Source organism: Sus scrofa, chromosome 14 (assembly GCF_054392235.1).
Source record: "Sus scrofa isolate SSC_HxYL_T2T_F1_AM1 chromosome 14, Sscrofa_HxYL_maternal_Yorkshire_Landrace_v2.0, whole genome shotgun sequence".
Classification (NCBI taxonomy): Eukaryota; Metazoa; Chordata; class Mammalia; order Artiodactyla; family Suidae; genus Sus; species Sus scrofa.
In genome coordinates, this window is record NC_139396.1 from 68,138,646 (window position 1) to 68,158,641 (window position 19,996).

Consider the following 19,996-nt stretch of genomic DNA (forward strand, 5'->3'; position numbering starts at 1 on the left):
AGCTGAATCCTTTAATCAGAGGAAGGTTGGTAGGAATGGGAGGCTCCAGAGAGAGGATAACATCCTGCTCTCTCAATTTCTGGATGAGAAAACTGAGGCCCTGAGGGTGGGGTCAGGTTAGGCAGTGAGTTAGTGGCTCAGGTGTGTCAGGAATCCACCTCTTATTGCAGCAGGCCTTCTCTGACACTGGACTGTTGGTACCTCTCCCTGGGAGGAGGGCAGGAAGCATGTCTACGCACCTGTTAACTTATTTAACCTCCATGATAATTCATTTTTTGTATGAAGTCGCTCACATAGTAAGGTATGGTGGTCGGTCTGTCCAATTAAAAAACTCCATCCCTATTTCAGCATTTTCCAAAGTCCAGTCATTTGAGTATTTTCCTCATGAATTTTTGACATAATCAACTTTGTACTAATATTTAGATCACATTTTCTTTCCTTTAAATCTATTCCTCATTCTCCACAAGAAATTTAGCCTCATCCAAAGCAAAGACATCTGGATTAATGAGTTTGATCTGTCATATTTTCCTCTCCAATATATATTAAACATAATTATTTAAATTAAAAAAAATCCATGTACAGACTAATTTGCCTTTGTGGTTGAGAAAATACAATGAATACAGCATACCAGTGATTCTCAAACTTGTTGGTTTCTTTAAAATTATTCAGGACCATGAAGAGCTTTTATTTCTATAGTTTATGTCATTTGATATTTACTTTGTTAAGAGTTATCCTGCTGAAGTTCCCACTGTGGCTCAGCTGTAATGAACCCAATTAGCATTCATGAGGACACGGGTTTGATCCCTGGCCCTGCTCGATGGGTTAAGAATCCGGTGTTTCCAGTGAGCTGTGGTATAGGTCACAGATGAGGCTTGGATCTGTCATTGCTGTGGCTGTGGCATAGGCCGGCAGCTGAAGCTCTGATTTGGCCCCTAGCCTGGGAACTTCCATATGCCGCAGGTGTGGCCCTAAAATGACAAAAAGAAAAAAAAAATTAAAAAAGAATGAAAACTGGCAAGATATTAGATTAATTTATAAAATAACATACTTATAATATTATAAACCCATGACATGTTAATATAATTGACATATTTTTATTGAAAATGACTATATTTCCAGAACCAAAAATTTAATAAGAAGAATGGCGTTGTTTTACACATTTGCAGATCTTTTTTTGTTTGTTTGTTTTTTAGGGCTGCAACCTCAGCATATGGAGGTTCCCAGGCTAGGGGTCAAATTGAAGCTACAGATGCTGGCCTATGCCACAGCCACAGCCATGCAGGATCTGAGCTGTCTGTGACCTACACCACAGCTCACGGCCATGCTGGATCCCCAACCCACTGAGCAAAGCCAGGGGTTGAACCCACAACCTCATGGTTTCTAGTTGGATTCATTTCTGCTGTGCCACAAGGGGAACTCCCAGATCTTGTTTTGTTTTGTTTTTTGTCTTTTTGCCATGTCTTGGGCTGCTCCCGTGGCATATGGAGGTTCCCAGGCTAGGGGTCCAATCGGAGTTGTAGCCACTGGTCTACGCCAGAGCCACAGCAACGCGGGACCTTAACCCACTAGGATAAGTGTGGTGTCTGCCACCTCCTACACCACAGCTCATGGCAACGCGGGATCCTTAACCCACTGAGTGAGGCTAGGGACCGAACCCGAAACCTCATGGTTCCTAGTCAGATTCGTTAACCACTGAGCCATGACGGGAACTCCTCCCAGATCTTTTTAAAGTCTGACTTTAGAGGGAAGTTCCTACTGTGATGCAGTGGGTTAAGGATCTGGATTTGCTGCAGCTGCAATGTAGGTTGCAGCTGTGGCTTGGATTTGATCCCTGGCCGGGGAATTTCCATATGCCGCAAGTGCAACTAAAAAAAAAGTTTGGCTTAAGAATGCTTCATTTTCCTATCTGCTTCTGTATTCAGTCTTTGTCAAATTGTTTTAGCTGTAATATATGAAGACTATCCAGCCTCATACAATTCAAATAGCTGTGGATGATCTTTTTTGATACTATGCTAAAACTAGAGAAGAGGTAGTTTCTTAAAGTTAGTTGCACAAATTCATTTGAGTGGATTTTTGTACTCAGTCACATTAAGCTCCATGGGTTTATCTTGTACTTTGAATAGATCTTTTATTCATGCATGATTTGGTAACATTATGCACTGGTCATTTGGAAAATATTGGTTCACTGGGTTATTCAGTTCTTCCAAATGTTGGCACAGTTTACTATACAATATCAAAAATTCACTTTTGTTGTATCACTATCCATCTAAGCAGACATTAGGGATTGAGAAGCTGTCAAATTTATGATGGTACATTAAAGTTTTCCAAAATTCTAATTAAGCTTGAATTTTATCATTGGCAACAAATGCTACCAGCTGTTTTACTTAATGTGACAAGCTCATTTCATACATTTTTGAGATAATGTCTCCCAAATACCCAAGTTAGAATAATTGCAGTTTGCATATGGACAATTCCTTTCAAATAAGGTGAAGATAGTTTTTTTTTTTTTAGTCTTTTTTTTCCCCTGAAAAAAGAGGCTAGTTAATGTGCAACTCAAACAATTGCACAAGTGCTTTTCCTTGAGACAGCCATCCTCCTGCACATGGCAAAAGTGCTTTATGTGTGGGAAGTAACTGCTTAAGGGGTATGGAGTTTTATTTTAGAATGATGAAAGTGTTTTGGAATTGGATAGAAGTGGCGGCTGCACAATATTATGAATATACTAAATGGCACTGAATTGTTCACTTTAAAACGATTTTTATGTTATGTGAATTTCACCTCAAAAAAACCTAAAAAAGGTGCTTTATGCAAAATTTCCACTCATCACAGAGGATATTAAAAAGACTTGTAGTCAAAAGTCTGGGGTTAAAAAGATTAAATTTTCTTACGGCTTTGTCAAGGACATTAAGTGAAATCGGCATTTTGTTTACTACCAGTGTTTACTAGTTTACTACCAATACATTCATGAAAAATATGATGGCTACCAGTATAAATCATATGACTATCTTAATTTGTGCCAGCAATTTTACCACCACTGCTTTTGCACCACCAGTGAAGATGTCAACATGGTAAAAAAAAGGTAAATGAGGAGTTCTCGTCATGGCTTAGGGGAAATATATCTGACTAGGATCCATGAGGACGCAGGTTTGATCCCTGGCCTTGCTCAGTGGGTTAAGGATCCGTGTTGCTGTGAGCTATGGTGTAGGTTGCAGACACAGCTAGGATCCGGGGTTGCTGTGGCTGTGGTACAGGTTGGCAAGTATAGCTCCGATTCGACCCCTGGCCTGGGAACCTCCATATGACACGGGTGCAGCCCTAAAAAGACAAAAAAAAAAAAAAGGTAAATGAAATAATTTCTTAGTTTTATTATGAAAACAGTTTAGACGCATTTGGGTCCCTGAATGAATTTCAGGGCTCCTGAAGACCCATGGACCACAATATGAGGACTAATGGTCTCTGCTGAATTGGAGTTGAGCTGACCCACCCCAGCAGTAGGGGCGCAGTATGGTGCTTCTAAAATCCCCAGAGATGTTGACACACATAAATATGGGTCCAATTCTAGTTTCTGTCTGGTCCTGAGCAGGTGGTTTCTCAAAATCTAAGAACTGCAGTTACCTCTGTCTGCTAGCTGGGTTAGGAGGCCAAGGAGACGCTGAAGAGTTATGACAGTTTGGGGGTAATCTTCACAAAGGGCTCACTGAAGGGGAAGTGACTTTTACTATTAAGCAGCAGGTTCTAGTGTTGGGAAGACTGCATTTTGGGGGCTTGAGGGATTCCTGCTTTACAGGGACCTTGTGTGACCTCGAGAAACCTCCATTAATCAACTTTTCCATCTGTTCTTAGACTACTTCAAAGAGTCCCTGAGCAGCTGGAAGAACATTTTCAGCTTTGAAGATAACAGGAGGTGGGGAAGGAGGCTGAAAGTGTAGCGGGAGGAGGGGAGGAAGGTCAGGGGGGTACAGGGGGCCTCATCACATGAGAAATAGGGCAGTGAGAAGACTTCACTGAGACTGGATGGATTTTCTCTTTTTTTCTTGACTAATCATACAAAGTTTAGGGCTTTGTCTTCAGCCAAAACCCACAAAGAATCCCACCCACTGGTTTGTCTTTTCACAGGTTACAAAGTTTTTCAAAGTCATTACTTTAAAGAATCCTTACATACTGCTGTGAGATGAACAGAGTAGGACCCCATACAGACTATGAGAAAACTGAGGCATAGAAAAAGTAATTAAGGAACAAGTATATGAAAGCACTAAAATTCAAATTTAAGTATTTAGACTCAGACTAGCTTTTTTTTCCATTGCTTCTTCTTAGGTCTTTCTCCTTGAAGTGAGTTTTCAATGCCATGCAGCAGTTTTCTTTCTTATGTAGGGACAATTTACTAGGGTCTGCCATAACAGTAAGCAGGTGAGCAGCAGGGGGAGTGAGATGTAGTATGAAGTTAAAAAGCATGCTCAAGGAGTCCCATGGTGACTCAGCAGTAACGAATCTGACTAGTATCCATGAGGACACTGGTTCGATACCTGGCCTCACTCAGTGGGTTAAGCATCTGCTGTTGCCATGAACTGTGGTATAGGTTGAAGACGCAGCTTGGATACTGTGTTGACTGTGGCTGTGGCCAACAGCAGCTCTGATGTGACCCCTAGTCTGGGAACTTCCATATGCCACACATGTGGCCAAAAAAAAAAAAAAAAAAGCATGCTTTAGAATCAAATCATCTGGGTTCAAACCCTAAGCTTTACACCTCCTCGTGTTTAAAATGGGGGAGAGTAACAATACCTGCTCAGAGTATTCTTAAGATTACACCAGATATACATGTAAAGCACTCGTCTTAAGGGTCAACCCATGTTAGCTATTATGAGAGTAAGGATACGCAAATAGTGATTTCTATTTTTTTTTTTTTGGCTTTTTAGGGCTGCACCCGCGGCATATGGAGGTTCCCAGGCTAGGGGTCAAATCGGAGCTGTAGCTGCTGGGCTACGCCACAGCAACGCAGGATCCAAGCTGCTCTTCGACCACAGCTCACAGTAATGCCAGATCCTTAACCCACTGAGCAAGGCCAGGGATTGAACCTGCATCCTCATGGGTGCTAGTCAGATTTGTTAACAGTTGAGCTACAGCGAGAACTCCAAATATTGATTTTTGGGGGCACAAATTCCTCCCATGGTCCTTTATACTAGTGGAGGATTCCTTAGCCCAAGATGAAAGGCAAGTACAGTGTTACTCTCTTTAAAAAGAGGACAATGTGATACACCAAAAATCTACCCCTTTCGAATTCCTGGTTATCTGTGAGATTGGCTGAGTGAATGCCAACAGCCTATTGGCTGAATCTCTGCCCCAAGCCAACTGGCTGGGAGCTAGGCAGCCTATGAGGGGGCTCTCCTGGGGTCAGGTGCTAGCTTCCATCCAATCAGAGACCACCCACCTATGGGACCAACTCTTCCCCCTCACTTCTTCAGGCTTTGCCTGAGCAGAGGCATGGGTAGCTGGTCCTTAGGGGCCTGAACCTGATGGGAATCTGATTTTATGGGACAATAGGAGAAACAGGTGGGAAAACCTGTGTGAATGACAGATGTTTGTCATTCATCTGTTCTTAGTACTTACCATTTTCTCTTCATTCCATAAAGGCTATAATCATACAACAGTAAAAGGAAACCAAGACAGGAAAATATAAATAAAGGTGCAGAGTTGAGGCAGGAGGCAAAAAAAAAATTACTGTTAATTTGTGGATTTGAAGGACCAACAGTAGGTGACAATTGGGCTTCAAATTTAGCCTTGGGCTTTCTAAAGGAAGCCAAGGCCAAAACATACACAATGGGCTGCCTAATGCTAATTATCGGAAAGGAAGCACACCTGTATCTGCAGAGTTGTAGACAGAGTTTGTCGGCCTGCCACATCAGTAAACAAAGGATGTTGTGGCTATTATACCATCAACCATTGCAGCTGCAACCCTATGGTGCACCCTGAGGGGATCCAGGGTGGAAAAAGCAAGATACTGGCCCTACCTAGTTAAGGTACATATCAAAGGAATGATTTCAGTGAAGCCAGGCTCTTGCATCTTCCCATACAAAGAAAACTGCTAAATTCTTTAACTTGAGAGGTCTATTTTTTTTCTTTAACAATAATCTCTTGATGTTCTGACTGACTACCTGGTTTTTGTTGTAAAAACGCCTAATAATCATAGGTCCTCCCTTACCTCTTTGGAACAATCCCTCAGAGCTATTGAAGAGGCTGACTTTCTGGCTCCACAAAACATCATCCTCAACTTAGGTTGTGCAATTTTTTGCACTTTCATTCAACAGAGTAAAGCAAAGCCTAATCTTGAACTCTAACATAATTTCTTCTTTTTTGTCTTTTGTCTTTTTAGGGCTGCACCCTCAGCCTATGGAGGTTCCCAGGCTAGGGGTCTAATCAGAGCTACAGCTGCCGGCCTACACCACAGCCACAGCAATGCCAGATCTGAGCCGCGTCTGCAACCTACACCACAGCTCATGGCAACGCCAGATCCTTAACCCACCGGGCAAGGCCAGGGATCAGATCCGAGCCGCAGTGGTGACCTATGCCACAGCTGCGGCAATGCTTAATCCTTAACCCACTGTGCTGGGCCAAGGATAGAACCTATGTTCTAGCACTCCCAAAATGCCGCAGATCCTATTGTGTCACAGCAGGAGCTCCTGGGTGAGAGCATATTTTTTATTGCTAATTGGATTTGGGTTTGATTTCTTTTTTTCCTAATTTTAGTGCAGCTTATTCTGGGCTTCAGTTTCTTCATCTGTAAAATGGTGATAATAACATTATCTATTCAAGCTGTGAAGATTCAGTTAGATAAGTTGTGTGAATATTAGCTATTAGTTAATCAGGAACTCATGACACTACTTATGAGCATTTCTAGGTGTTGGAGATAAAGTGATGAATAAAATAAACAAGATCCTTATCTTCAAGTAGCTTTTACATTGGAATGGGATAGAGAGGCAGTAAACACAAAAAACAAATAATTGCAGAGAGTGCTGTGGAAAAAGCAAAAAAAAAACAAATTCAAGGATAGATTTCATTTGACAGGTTCTTTCTACCATTTTCCAGAAAAGTCAAAGGTATAATGATAAAATACAACTCTGATGAGGTGAATCTGTTAGGGCTGGAGGTAATTCAGTCTCAGTACGTAGAATTATTCTACAAGGTATCATTACAATTTTTTTTTTTGTTAGTTTGTTTGAAAACTCAATTCTTCCAGCTGAGCTTGGTATAAGCAGCCTGAAACTGTATTCTGAGTATGACCTTGAGCGCACATACTTACTTGCATTACATTAAAATAGTTTCAGCCTCACCACAACTACAGGTGAAACGTATGTTGTACAGTAGAATAGATTCTACTGGCTAAGTAGATTGAGGAATTGTCTTGCCCGGGGCTACATAGGTAGGAAAAGATAACTCCCCAAACTCTGTGGGACCACCTTCGGTTTTCTTCTCCTTTCACTCCTCACCTGTTTCTGCTTTAGGTGGGCTCCTCTGCCAGGCCCTCGCCCAGCACCAGCATTTTGCAGGTTTGCAGCCCCTCCCGCCTCCTGGGGCGTGACCACCGGCTCAGGCCCCGCCCCTGCCCAATCCGTGATGGCCCGCCCTCTTTTCCCCGACCGACGGCTAAGGGCCTGAACGTGCGCGCGCGCCCTCGCTCGCCGACCAGCTTGGTGGCGTGAGCGCGCTCTGTGTGGCCGCTGCCGCCATGTTGTTGTGGTTGTGAGAAGGCGGTGGCGGCGGCGGAGGAGTATCCGGGCGAGGAGCTCCAGCGGCTCAGGCGCTGCCCCCCGCCGGCCCTGCCTGGGAGCCTTGTGGGGTGGCGGAGGAGGCCGTGCCGTGACGAGCTTCGCCATGTCCTGCTGCCCGGTAAGGAAACCTACACCGCCCCCCGCCCCCGTCTCCTCCGGGGGTGAGGAGGAGCTGGAGGAGGGGCCGGCCTGGTCCCCGGCGCGGCGGCTGTCACCCTCTGAGGAGGCGGCGGCCCTGAAGGGGCTGAGGACAGCGTGCGTGGCCCGGAGAGGGGTGGCCGGGGCGGAGGCTGCTGCCGCCAGAGGGAGGCGCGGACAGTGGGAGCGCAGCGGCCCTGCTCGGCGCGGGGGAGGCGGGGTCCGGCCAGGGCGGCCTTCCTGGACCTGGCGGGGACCGGCCCATGGGGCTAGGGGTGTGAGGCGCTACCCCGCAGCGTCCGGGGACATGGCCGCGGACCTCTGGGAGGTGAGTGTGCGTCCCTCACCCCGGAGCGAGTGTGTGGGAGTCCTCCGTGGCGCGAGGCCGGAGGTCGGGGGCCGACGGAGCCCCCGGGGCGAGCGGAGCGGGCCCGGGACTTGTGGGAAGGAGGAGTGGCCGCCCGACTGCAGCAGGGCATCCTCCTGACCTGGTAGTACTTGGGTGGGAAGGATGGTTCGGAGGCGGTTGAAGAGAGCGCAGCAATGTTGGTTAAATAGCGCCGCGAAAGATTACAGAGTTATTTATTGCTCGGGTGGAAATCGTGCGGCTAAGTGTATTGAATTGGGCTGCCCAGAACCCCTAAGATAATGTTGTTGGTTGTACTTTGGGCTGGATAACTTACCTCAAAATAATGGGATAAATTTTACGGCCACTTGCGTAAACTCCTCTGGGGCCTGATAATCTTACCTGTGAGTTTTGCACAGGTGAGTTTTGCGCATTAACTGATAGGTAATGATGTTCAGGTGTCTCTTCAAGGCTGCGGCCTAAATTCTTAAGTGTTTTAGTATCTTGACTTCTACTTTGTTATCTGCCAGTGTTTTTTCACAACGGGGAAAAGCGTGCATACTCTTGCAGTTGAGATTCAATTTGGCCATCGAAGCCTGGGTTGAATTACATGAGATTTTTTTTTTTTTAATGTAAAATATTTGTGATTTGTACCTAGAGAGGTATTGGGGACTTTCCCCATTCAGATTCATGTCCGTTTCAGTAGGGCAAGAAGACAAGACCCAGTTGGTTTTCCTTGGAGATCAAGTAAGGAAGGTGTGTGTTGGTGGCATGCAGAAAGTCTTCCCTTCTTAGGCCTGTGACTTGGGTGGGCAGAAAAGCTTAGAGAATGACACTGTTCTGAGTAAACCTAGTGTAGTATGTGGTATTAAACCACATTTGGAGGGTTCTGAAATTTTAGATTGGCTCCATGGGAAGGCTTCTTTCAGCTCTAATTACCTCCCTCATTTTTAGTTGGCCCACAGTTCGAGTAACCAGCACACTGGGGCAGTCCCACTTGTAGTTAGTTATTGGCACGCCATAGGAGAACCAAGTACTTCCCAGCTTGTAAGCCAGGTTTTTTGGTTACCTAATTAAATACCAGTTGTCAGAAATAGTATGGGCTATCTGAAATGCTGATTCCTGGGCCTCACACACCACCTGGTGAATTGAAATCTCTGAGGGTAGGGTGTGGGAATCCATCCTTAAAAGATCCCTGATGGATTCTGGTCAGCTAGGTTTGTGAACTTCTGCTTTAGGTCACCTTTGGTATTCCAAAAGATTCCCATTAGTTACAACTCTGAAGAGTGTTTTAAATTGTTCATAGAATTTGAGAGGTACCAAAGAGGGGGAAGCCTGAGAGCCTTAAAACTAAAACTTGGGAGTTCCCATTGTGGTGCAGCAGAAACGAAACCATGAGGTTGGAGGCTCGATCCCTGGCCTTGTTCAGTGGGTTAAGGATCTGGCGTTGCAGTGGGCTGTGGTGTAGGCTGGCAGCTGTAGCTCTGGTTCAACCCATAGCTGGGAACCTCCATATGCTGTGGGGTGCGGCCCTAAAAAGCAAAAAAACAAACAAACAAACAAAAAAAACCCAAAACAACAAAAAACTAAAAATTGAGCTTCTCTGAAAATATAATGGATTTTCAGCAGCAGAAATCTACTTGAGATTTCTACTTGAGATCTACTTGATCACAAGTAGATTTGTTGCCAGAAGTTATTTATGCAAGTCTTTAGGAACAAACTTGATAAAATTAGAGGCATATCCAGAGATACATTGAAGATTCCAGAGGAAAGTAGCAGAGAGGAAGAGGCAGTAAGTCTACTTCTGGTCCACAAAGAGGTCTAATGAAGGTGCTTCCCAACATCACGGTTGCTCTAAACCATCTGATTCAAGTTTCTAGTAAAGTAAGGGTAGGGCAGATAAATTAGTCATTTGAAACAAGGGTTGTGAACCAGGAAGGTTTACTGTGGATTGTGAGAAGTTCTTGAAATATGCCTAAGGCCATGAGGAGTGGTAAAGTCAGTTTTTAAATCTGTTGTAGTTCTGGTTAGCACCTTCTACGGTAAAGCAGAATGCTGAGTTACTAAAGAAAGTATTTATATTGCAGAGGGAGTATAGTGTGGTTTGTTATAAGTTTGGAATAGTTGGAAGAAAATGTTATGGTTGTATAGAGTACAACCATATGGTTGGAGGAGTTTGCTAAATATCCTGTCAAATCATAGAATAGCAGTTGTCCACTGCTAAGGCCAGAGGCCATGTCTGTTTTGTTCCTGGTATCTCCAGTGCCTAACATAGTTGCCAGCATATACTGGTGTTCTCAGATACTTGTTGAGTAAATGAATAGTATTGAGATGGGAAAAAGGACAGTTAAAGTGCTTGATAACATTTCTTATTAAAAGCTACTTGGTAACTCACATTGGATTAAAGAGTCAGTTTTTTAGTCCTTCTGGTTTGGAACCTTGAGATCTCATCAAGAGATTGTTTTCTGAAGATACTAGCCTGTGTACAAAGACCCTCTAGTTTTAGGGTCTTAAATGTGTCTTAATATTTTTAGGTATTAGTGATTTTTTTTTTTTTTTTTTTTTAAGGAGCACATTTTATTAGAAGCAGAGGCATTTAGAATAACGAGAAGCTGTAGATTGGCAGAGATTCTGTGTCACTAATTTAACAATGTGACCGTTGTTGGGAATGTCACTTCTCTGGACCTCAGTTTTTGTATGTATACAATTAAAGGCCTGTGCTCATTGATCTCAAGTAGATTCTCCAGCCTGATTTTGCACATCTTTAATAATTTGTAATTGTGTTATTTAGTATTCATTTCATATAGGTGGATGAAACTTGGATTAAAAAAAAACCCGCAAGGAGTTCCCGTTGTGGCTCAGTGGTTAATGAGCCTGATTAGTATCCGTGAGGGCGCAGGATTGATCCCTGGCCTCGCTTAGTGGGTTAAGGATCTGGTGTTGCTGTGAGCTGTGGTGTAGGTGGCAGATGTGACTCGGATCCCGCATTGCTGTGGCTGTGGTGTCTACAGCTCTGATTCCACCCCTAGCCTGGGAACCTCCATATGCCTCAGGTGCAGTCCTAAAAAAAAAAAAAAGACAAAAAAATTAAAAAAACATAAAAAAACCCCTGCAAAACGAAGAGAGAACATTTTGTCTTGGGTTTGCTTTTGGCTTATGGATTTTAGACACTGTCTAAAAGTACTCTGGAAATTGAGTGCATGTTGCAAGTATTATGCAGAAACAACAAGCTTATGCTGTTGTAATTCACTTAGTGTTGAAATCAAAACGGATTTCACATAGGGAACTTCATAATTTAGTGTGAAGCCACAAGATTAAGAATGGTTTGGGGGAAGTTCGTGTAATTTATGTGGTCAGTTGTTTCTTACAGACCACCCAATTCTGTAATTTCCTATGGTGAACTTATATGTAATTTTATAATCCGTGGAACTTAAGACAAAGTATGAGATCAGATCTGTATCAGATCGAACTAGGATTCCCAATAATTTTAGAGGCTAGCAAAATTAACATTCATTTCTATTTTAATCTTAATTTCATGCTTTTATCTTCACTTGTACATCTAGAACTTTAACATACCTTTAAAGTTCATGTTTGTATCAGATGTTCAAAGTGAAAACTCTTATGGCAGTGGATGACCAGTAAGTCTTTAATTCAAGTCTGAGTTGTGCTTCTCATTAGCTGTGCCATTTCTGGCAAACTACATAACGCCTCTGAGTTTTAATTCCCTCATTGGTAAAAGGAAGAAGAGCAGCTTCTCTATCAGTGAGGATCAAATGGAGTGGTGTATATGAAAAGCAATCTAAAAATATAAGGGGGTGATAGTGAAATCCTCTTGTCTTAGAATGCTATTTTCCTGGAAGATTTAGCTTGTGGAGCACTGGTAAACCTGCTATGTGCTGTCACATGCAGAATTTACTAATTCACTGATAAAGCAACAGAGAAGATTGCTGCTTCTGTGTTCTGCTTGGAGAAAACTTTCAGCAAGCACCTGCATCCCGTCTGCTAATGGTGTTTTGAGAAACTTCAGAGGATAGTGTTTTGAGAAACTTCAGGGATGTTTCACATTTGTGCCAAGGTTTGCACTTGGAATAGACTTGCTAGATTTCACCCATTTTGTTGTGTCAGACCTGTGGTAAAAAGTGGTAGGGTCAAGGAGTTTCGCACATTCTGTGTAAAAGTTTTAGGGCTATGTTTTCTTTCTTTTTCTTTCTCCTCTCTCCCCTCCCTCCCCCATCTCTCCCTCCCCCTTCCTGTTCCCCCTTCTCTCCCTTCCCCTCCACTCCTCTGGGCTAGGGTTAGGGCTAGGGGTAGAATTGGAGATGTAACTGCTGGCTGACACCACAGCAACGCGGGATCTGAGCCATGTCTGTGACCTACACCACAGCTCATGGCAATGCCAGATCCTTTAACCCACTGAGCAAAGCCAGGGAATTGAACCTTTTTCCTCATGGATACTAGTTGGGTTTGTTATCGCTGAGGCATGATGGGAACTTCTAGGAGTATTTTCTAAATGACAGGTGGCAGTGTCATAGGGTAATGAAATCAATGTGGTGAGTTTTTAAAAGCATTTAAAAGGAATTCCCTGGTGCCTCAGCTGGTTAAGGATCTGGTGTTGCCACTGCTGTGGCTCTGGTTACTGTTGTGGTGAGGGTTCGATCCCTGGCCCTGGAACAGAACTTCCACATGCTGTGGGATGGCCAAAAAAGCCTTAAAAAATAGAAAATATTAGCACATCAAAAATGGTAAAAATAATTATTAATTTGGGAAACTTTTGTTTTTAATGTTTATACGTGTGTGTGCTGAGTTGCAGCATAGAATACATTTTCTCTTGAGTTGTAAAACTTTAAAGCAGTTACTTAGGGACATGGTACCTGAGCTTTGCAGTTAGGACCACTGTCTGTAAGATAGTAAGGCATAAAGTAAATGAAACTTACAAGGAAAATTGTCAAGTTGTGTTAAATTAAAGCTATTTTGTTAAGGATGAAATCCCTCATAGCTCTGTTATAAATTGTTGATTTAATGAACAAAGTTAAGACATACATTTATACTAATATTCTAAGCACTTTTTTCCCTTAAATGTCCACTTGGTAACTTGGTATTGTTTTGGTAGTGATAACTACAAAGCATCATCTTGGATGTATGTCTGGGCCTGGATCTGTTATGTGCCTATTTGTGTTTTTATAGAATGTTGAGAATGATTTTGTTATGAGAGATAGTAGCAAGCTTTCCTAATTTCACTTCTCTGTGTTGTAAATTCAGTTTCTTTAGTAGCTAATGCTTTTGTAATTTAGTTGTAGAAGAGATATAAATTTACTTAGTTCTCTGCATTATTCATAGATTGATAATCTGGCAAATGTAAGGAATTTTATATAAGTATATTGATAAATTCTAAGATTTGTAAAGAGTTGGTATAAAGATAGGATGGTTAATTTGAAATAGGGTAGTTGCTATTTTTTGTTTGTGACTATTTTTCTATAAGATAAAACTAATCTGTAACTTAAGGTGTTTAGAATGATTTCTGCAAAACACATGGGGCAAAGTAGACTTAGTGTTTTTGGAAGTCTACAGGGCCATGTATATATTATAAAATTTTTATTATAATTTATATTGTATATATAATTTTTTTTTTAGGGCCACACCTGTGGCATATGGAGGTTCCCAGGCTAGGGGTTGAATTGGAGCTGTAGCCACTGTCGTATGCCACAGCCATGCCAGATCCCAGCCATGTCTGTGACCTATACCACAGCTCATGGCAGTGTCAGATCCTCAACCCACTGAGCAAGGCCAGGGATTGAACCTGCATCTTCATGGATGCTAGTCAGATTTGTTTCCATTGAGCCACAGAAACTAGGGAACTCTTAGGTTTTCTTTTCTTTTTTTTTTTTTTTTTTTTAATGGCCGCACACATAGCATATGGAAGTTCCAGGGCCAGGGCAAGTCCAAGCTGCAGCTGAGACCTGTGCTACAGCTGTGGCAAAGCCAGATCCTTAACCCACTGTACCTGGCCCGGGACGAACCTGCACCACCACAGAGACAACGCCACATTCTTAACCTGGTGTGCCACAGTGGGAACTTTAGTAATGAGTTTTAATTTCTTTTCTCTCCTTCCTCCCTCCCTCATTCTTGTGGCATATGGAGTTAACGGGCCAGGGATCAGATCTGAGCAGCAGTTGTGACTTAGGCCACAGCTGCAGCAATACCAGATCCACTGTGCTAGGCCGGGATCAAACCTGTGTCCCAGTGCTGCAGAGATACCACTGATGCCATTGTGCCACAGTGGGAACTTTAATTTCTTTTTTAATTTCAAAATTGTTATTTCTGATTATGAAAGCTGCAGTAATACACTGTGTGTGAGAAGCCTGCAAAAAAAGAATTGAGATGACACAGAGAATGAAGATAAGTAGAGATGACCATTTATCCCACTTTAGATGTAATATTTGATTTTCTTTTTTACTTATATGTATCTACTGAAATGAAGAACAATTTTCCATGTCAAATAGACATTCCCTTAGTGGGTATTTAGTGTTCTGTGATATGGATGCATCATAGCTTACAGCGGTTCTCTGTTAATGGACATTTCAATTTTCCTCACAAAACAGTGCTGTGAGGAGTTCCTGTCGTGGCGCAGCAGAAACAAATCCGACTAGAAACCATGAGGCTGCGGTTCGATCCCTGGCCTCGCTTAGTGGGTTAAGGATCTGGCATTGCCGTGAGCTGTGGTGTAGGTTGTAGATGTGGCATGGATCTGGGATTGCTGTGGCTGTGGTGTAGGCTGGCAGCTGTAACTCCTATTAGACCCCTAGCCTGGGAACCTGCATATCCTGTGGGTGTGGCCCTAAATCCCTAAAAATACTGAAAAAGTGAAGAAGCTAGTATTTTATTTCCCCTTTGATCTGCTTAACTTAAAGTCATGTTTAGTATGTAAGTTAATATACTTTTATTCATAACAGAGACCCCTTAAAGATAAGAATGGAAATATGAGTAATTAATTTCTGGCTGGGATAGTAGCTATTCTCTGCTTCATATTCTTCTTTAGTTTCCTATTTTTCTGTAATGGACATGAATTACTCTTACAATTAGGAAAAGAACTGCTTTTTTTTTGTCTTTTGTCTTTTTTTTTTTTTTTTTAGGGCTGCACCTGCAGCACATGGAAGTTCCCAGGCTAGGGGTCTAACCAGAGCTGTAGCTGCGGGCCTGAGCCACACCCACAGCAACGTGAGATCCAAGCCTTGTCTGCCACCTACACCACAGCTCACGGCAACACCAGATCCTTAACCCACTGAGTGAGGCCAAGGATTGAACCCATATCTTCATGAATACTGATTGGGCTCGTTACTGCTGAGCCATGGTGGGAACCCCAAGGAGGTTTAAGTCATAGTCACCAGTGAAAAAATGGGTTATTAACTGGCTCCAGTTCCTAAGCAGAATGGTACCTGTAGGAAGTGGCATGGGAAAAAGGGGCGAGCAAAACTGAACTTTCCATTGTAAGTGTCACTAGGACTGAGACATTTGGGGCTTTGGACACAGTTAACACAAGATCTCTGTCTAATTTTTCTCTTCCTAGTGAGCTGATGAGAATTATGAAATCTTAAAAAGAAAAATTACATTCTGTGAATTCTAAACACAGAACTCAGCCTGAATTCCCAGTTTTCCTGCTGACTTGACATGTGTACTTGAGCAAGAACTGAAGCTCTGTGTGTGTTTAAAAATATCCAGTGGAATTATAGCAACTCAAATGTGATGCTGATTTTGTACCTGTAATTCGACCTGGAAGATACTTAGATAAATGACTTATTTTGACAATATAGTTTCATTGGGGTTTTGGTGTTAATATACATTTAGGAATTGAGTCACTAAGTTTATTTACTCATCTGGTGGTATTTTAGGAAGATCCATGTAATACATCCTTTAGAGTTTGATTAGATAGGTCCTGTCAGCATTTGCTATTTATTTCACATTATAGTGTCTTAAATGTTTGTGTAAATAGATGACATATTATTCAGAAAGTTAGATTTCTGGGATAGGACATTTGTAATTATCTGCCCTTTATTCTTTTGAAGAATAAGGTTAAAGTTGAAGAGCAATCAAAGTAACGAAGGTAGGAGTTCCTGTCTTGGTGCAGCAGAAGCAAATCCAACTAGGAACCATGAGGTTGTGGGTTCAATCCCTGGCCTTGCTCAGTGGGTTAAGGATCCAGTGTTGCTGTGAGCTGTGGTGTAGTTCGCAGACGTGACTTGGATCTGGTGTTGCTGTGGTTGTGGCAACAAAAAAAAAAAGTAATAAAGGTTAGTGTGGATGTCAAGTCATAGTATTTTTTTAAGTTAAAAATTTATAGTAAAGGTTTACAGCCTTGTCAAAAAAAACAAAAAACAAACCCTATAAAAGTTGACAAAACCCATATTCCTCTGTTCCCAAATTCCACAGTCTTCATTTTCTTTTTTCTTTTCTTTCTTTTTTTGTTTTGTTTTCTCTGTCTTTTTTAGGGCTGCACCGTGGCACATGGAGGTTCCCAGGCTAGGGAGGGGTGGAATCAGAGCTATAGCTGCCAGACTACACCAGAGCCACAGCAACCCAGGATCTGAGCCGCATCTTCGACCTACACCACAGCTAATGGCAACGCTGGATCCTTAACCCGCTGAGTGAGGGCAGGGATCGAACCTGCAACCTCATGGTTCCTAGGCGGATTCATTTCTGCTGTGCCACTATGGGAACTCCTTGGCTTTCTTTTTTTTAAAGTAAAATTGAAATATTTCAAAACCTTTAGAAAATAAGGAGAATAGTTTTACAATTGCCAAGTACCTAGTTTGAAAGATGTTTTTTTTTTTTAATGATTTTTATTTTTTTCCATTATGGTTGGTTTACAGTGTTCTATCAGTTTTCTACTGTGTAGCAAAGTGACCCAGTCACACACACACACATCCCCCCCTACGTATATATATATACATATACACATTCTTTTTCTCACATTATCTTCTATCCTGTTCCATTGCAAGTGACTAGATAATTGTTCCCTGTGCTGTACAGCAGGATCTATTTTTTTTTGTCTGTTTGAAAATCAATTTTATATTTTTTTATTATTCAATGGATTTATCACATCTATAGTTGTATAATGAGCAGGATCTATTTCTTATCCACTCCAAATGCAGTAGTTTGCATCTATTAACCCCAGACTCCTAGTCCATCCCCTTTCATCCCTCTCCTTCCTTGGCAACCACAAGTCTGTTCTCCAAGTCCATGAGTTTCTTTTCTGTGGAAAGGTTCTTTTGTGCCATATATTAGATTCCAGATATGTGATATAGTATGGTATTTGTCTCTTTCTGACTGACTTCACTTAGTATGAGAGCCTCTAATTCCATACATGTTGGTGCAAATGGCATTAGTTTGTCTTTTTTATGGCTGAGTAAATATTCCATTGTATATATGTACCACATCTTCTTAATCCAGTCATCTGTCGATGACATTTATGTTGTTGCCATGTCTTGGCTATTGTGAATAGTGCTGTGATGAACACTGGTTACATGTATCTTTTTCAAGAAAGGTTTTGTCCGGATGCATGCCCAAGAGTGAGATTTCTGGGTCATATGGTAGTTATCTAGTTATTTTCTGAGGTACCTCCATACTGTTTTCCATAGTGGTTGTACCAGTTTACATTCCCGTCAACAGCGTAGGAGTGGTCCCTTTTCTCTGTGCTCTCTCCAGCGTGTTATTTGTTGACTTGTTAATGATGGCCATTCTGACTGGTGTGAGGTGGTACCTCATAGTTTTGATTTGCATTTCTTAAAAGATGTTGATTTAGATTTAATAAATATTGAACAGATTGGCCTCAAAGGTGTATTTATATTAAAATTAAGTTGGAGTTATTTTGACCTCATCTTAGATCCTGTTTCCATTATCCAGAGGTTTTTTGTTACCTTAGCACATGCTCTTCTATTCTACCTAAAAATGTGTGTCTTTAACATGCAGTATTACTGTTTTAAATATATGTAGCACCTTAGTATGTATGTATTCTGCAGTTTGGAAAGCTTGAAGTTTATGTTGGTAAGTGTATATTTCCTTAATAGCTATATAGTATTCAGTTGTATGGATAGTATTCAGTTGTATGGATAGAATATAATTTTAGTACCCTACTAATTGTTTTCTTTTCTTTTTTTTTATTTTTTTAGGGTCACACCCAGGGCATATGGAGATTCCCAGGCTAGGGGTCCAACTGGCACTGTTGCTGCTGGCCTGCACCACAGCCACAGCAATGCGGGATCCGAGCCGCATCTGCGACCTACACCATGGCTCATAGCACCACCAGGTCCCCAATCCACTGAGCAAGGCCAGGGGTTGAATCTGCCTCCTCATGTATGCTAGTCAGATTATTTTTGGCTGAGCCACGACAGCAACTCCAGTAGTTTTCAATTGATATATCTTAAAATTTCCCTTTAATAGGATCAAATTATATATGCTGATTGATCTACAATTTGTTTTTTTCTCAGTAATGTATTACATTTTACCCTGTCACAAAACAGATTTACCTCATTTGTAAGAACTAGGTAGTTTTTTTTTTTTTTTTTTTGTCTTTTGTCTTTTTGTCTGTTGTTGTTGTTGTTGCTGTTGTTGCTATTTCTTGGGCCGCTCCCTCGGCATATGGAGGTTCCCAGGCTAGGGGTTGAATCGGAGCTGTAGCCACCGGCCTATGCCAGAGCCACAGCAACGCGGGATCCGAGCCGCGTCTGCAACCTACACCACAGCTCACAGCAACGCCGGATCGTTAACCCACTGAGCAAGGGCAGGGACCGAACCCGCAATCTCATGGTTCCTAGTCGGATTCGTTAACCACTGCGCCACGACGGGAACTCCAGAACTAGGTAGTTTTTAAAAACTTTTTTTTATTCTTTTTTGCCTTGCCCTGGAGTTCCCAGGCAAGGGATCAGATCCAGGCAGCAATCAATGACCCAAGCTGCAGCTGTGGCATCACGGGATCGTTAACCCACTGTGCCTGGCCGGGGATCGAACCTGTGTCCCAGCACTCCTGAGACACTGCTGATCCCGTTGTGCCACAGCTGAAACTCCTAGAAACTTTTAATAGACACACCGCAATTACTTATCTGGTCTTCTACTGATGGACATCTAGGGATTATTTCTTTGGCATTTTTTCCCCAGTTACAAAATAATACTGTCTGTGATGGGTAGTCTTGCACTTTATACTTTTGAACTACTTTATACTTTTGAACTAATCCTGCAGAATAAATTTTTGGGGAATAGAATGGGCATACAATATTTATGGTTTTATATTAAAGCTAAACCAACGTGTATTTACAACTTTCTTATTTCTGTGCTTTTCACTTAGGTCTGTTCAAAATGGGTGCTATATAAGATGCTGAGATGGAGATCTTCATTATTATAAAACAACTCAAAATGTTAAAATTACATAGTAGAAACTAGGAGTCCTAGCTTTTTATAGGTAAGGCACATAGAGCTGTGTTTGGGTAATAGTTCTTCTAGCATGGAGGGTTCAAAAATCCTAGAAAGAGGATTCAAAAATAAGTCTGTAAAGTGTTTGCTCTAAATTGTTGAAGTCAGATCATTAAAGTACTTGAAATTTCTTTTATTCTCTATACTGAGCCCTTTTAGGCTTGAGAGTAAAAGCCTGAATTTGGAGATAAGTCTGATGGCAGTGTGCATAATTGGGAGCAGGCAAAGATATTAGAAAGTAGTGAAAAATCTGTACTGTACTCAGAATTAGCTATTAGAGACATGAATC

General features: G+C 42.0%; 1 protein-coding gene across 26 annotated transcripts in view; it reads left to right on the forward strand.

Annotated features, from left to right (window-relative positions):
• Positions 1–7,711: 7,711 nt before the first annotated feature.
• MTMR3 (myotubularin related protein 3) overlaps positions 7,712–19,996 on the forward strand; it is a 147,926-nt gene continuing 135,641 nt past the window's right edge. For 20 of the 26 annotated variants that reach the window (XM_084993611.1, XM_084993614.1, XM_084993618.1 and 17 more), the window contains exon 1: positions 7,712–7,881. The gene's annotated coding sequence lies outside the window, so the exon portion shown is untranslated. Of the gene's footprint in view, positions 8,230–19,996 lie in introns of all 26 variants that reach the window. The other 6 variants (XM_013983033.3, XM_084993620.1, XM_084993613.1 and 3 more) reach the window with 2 other exon arrangements.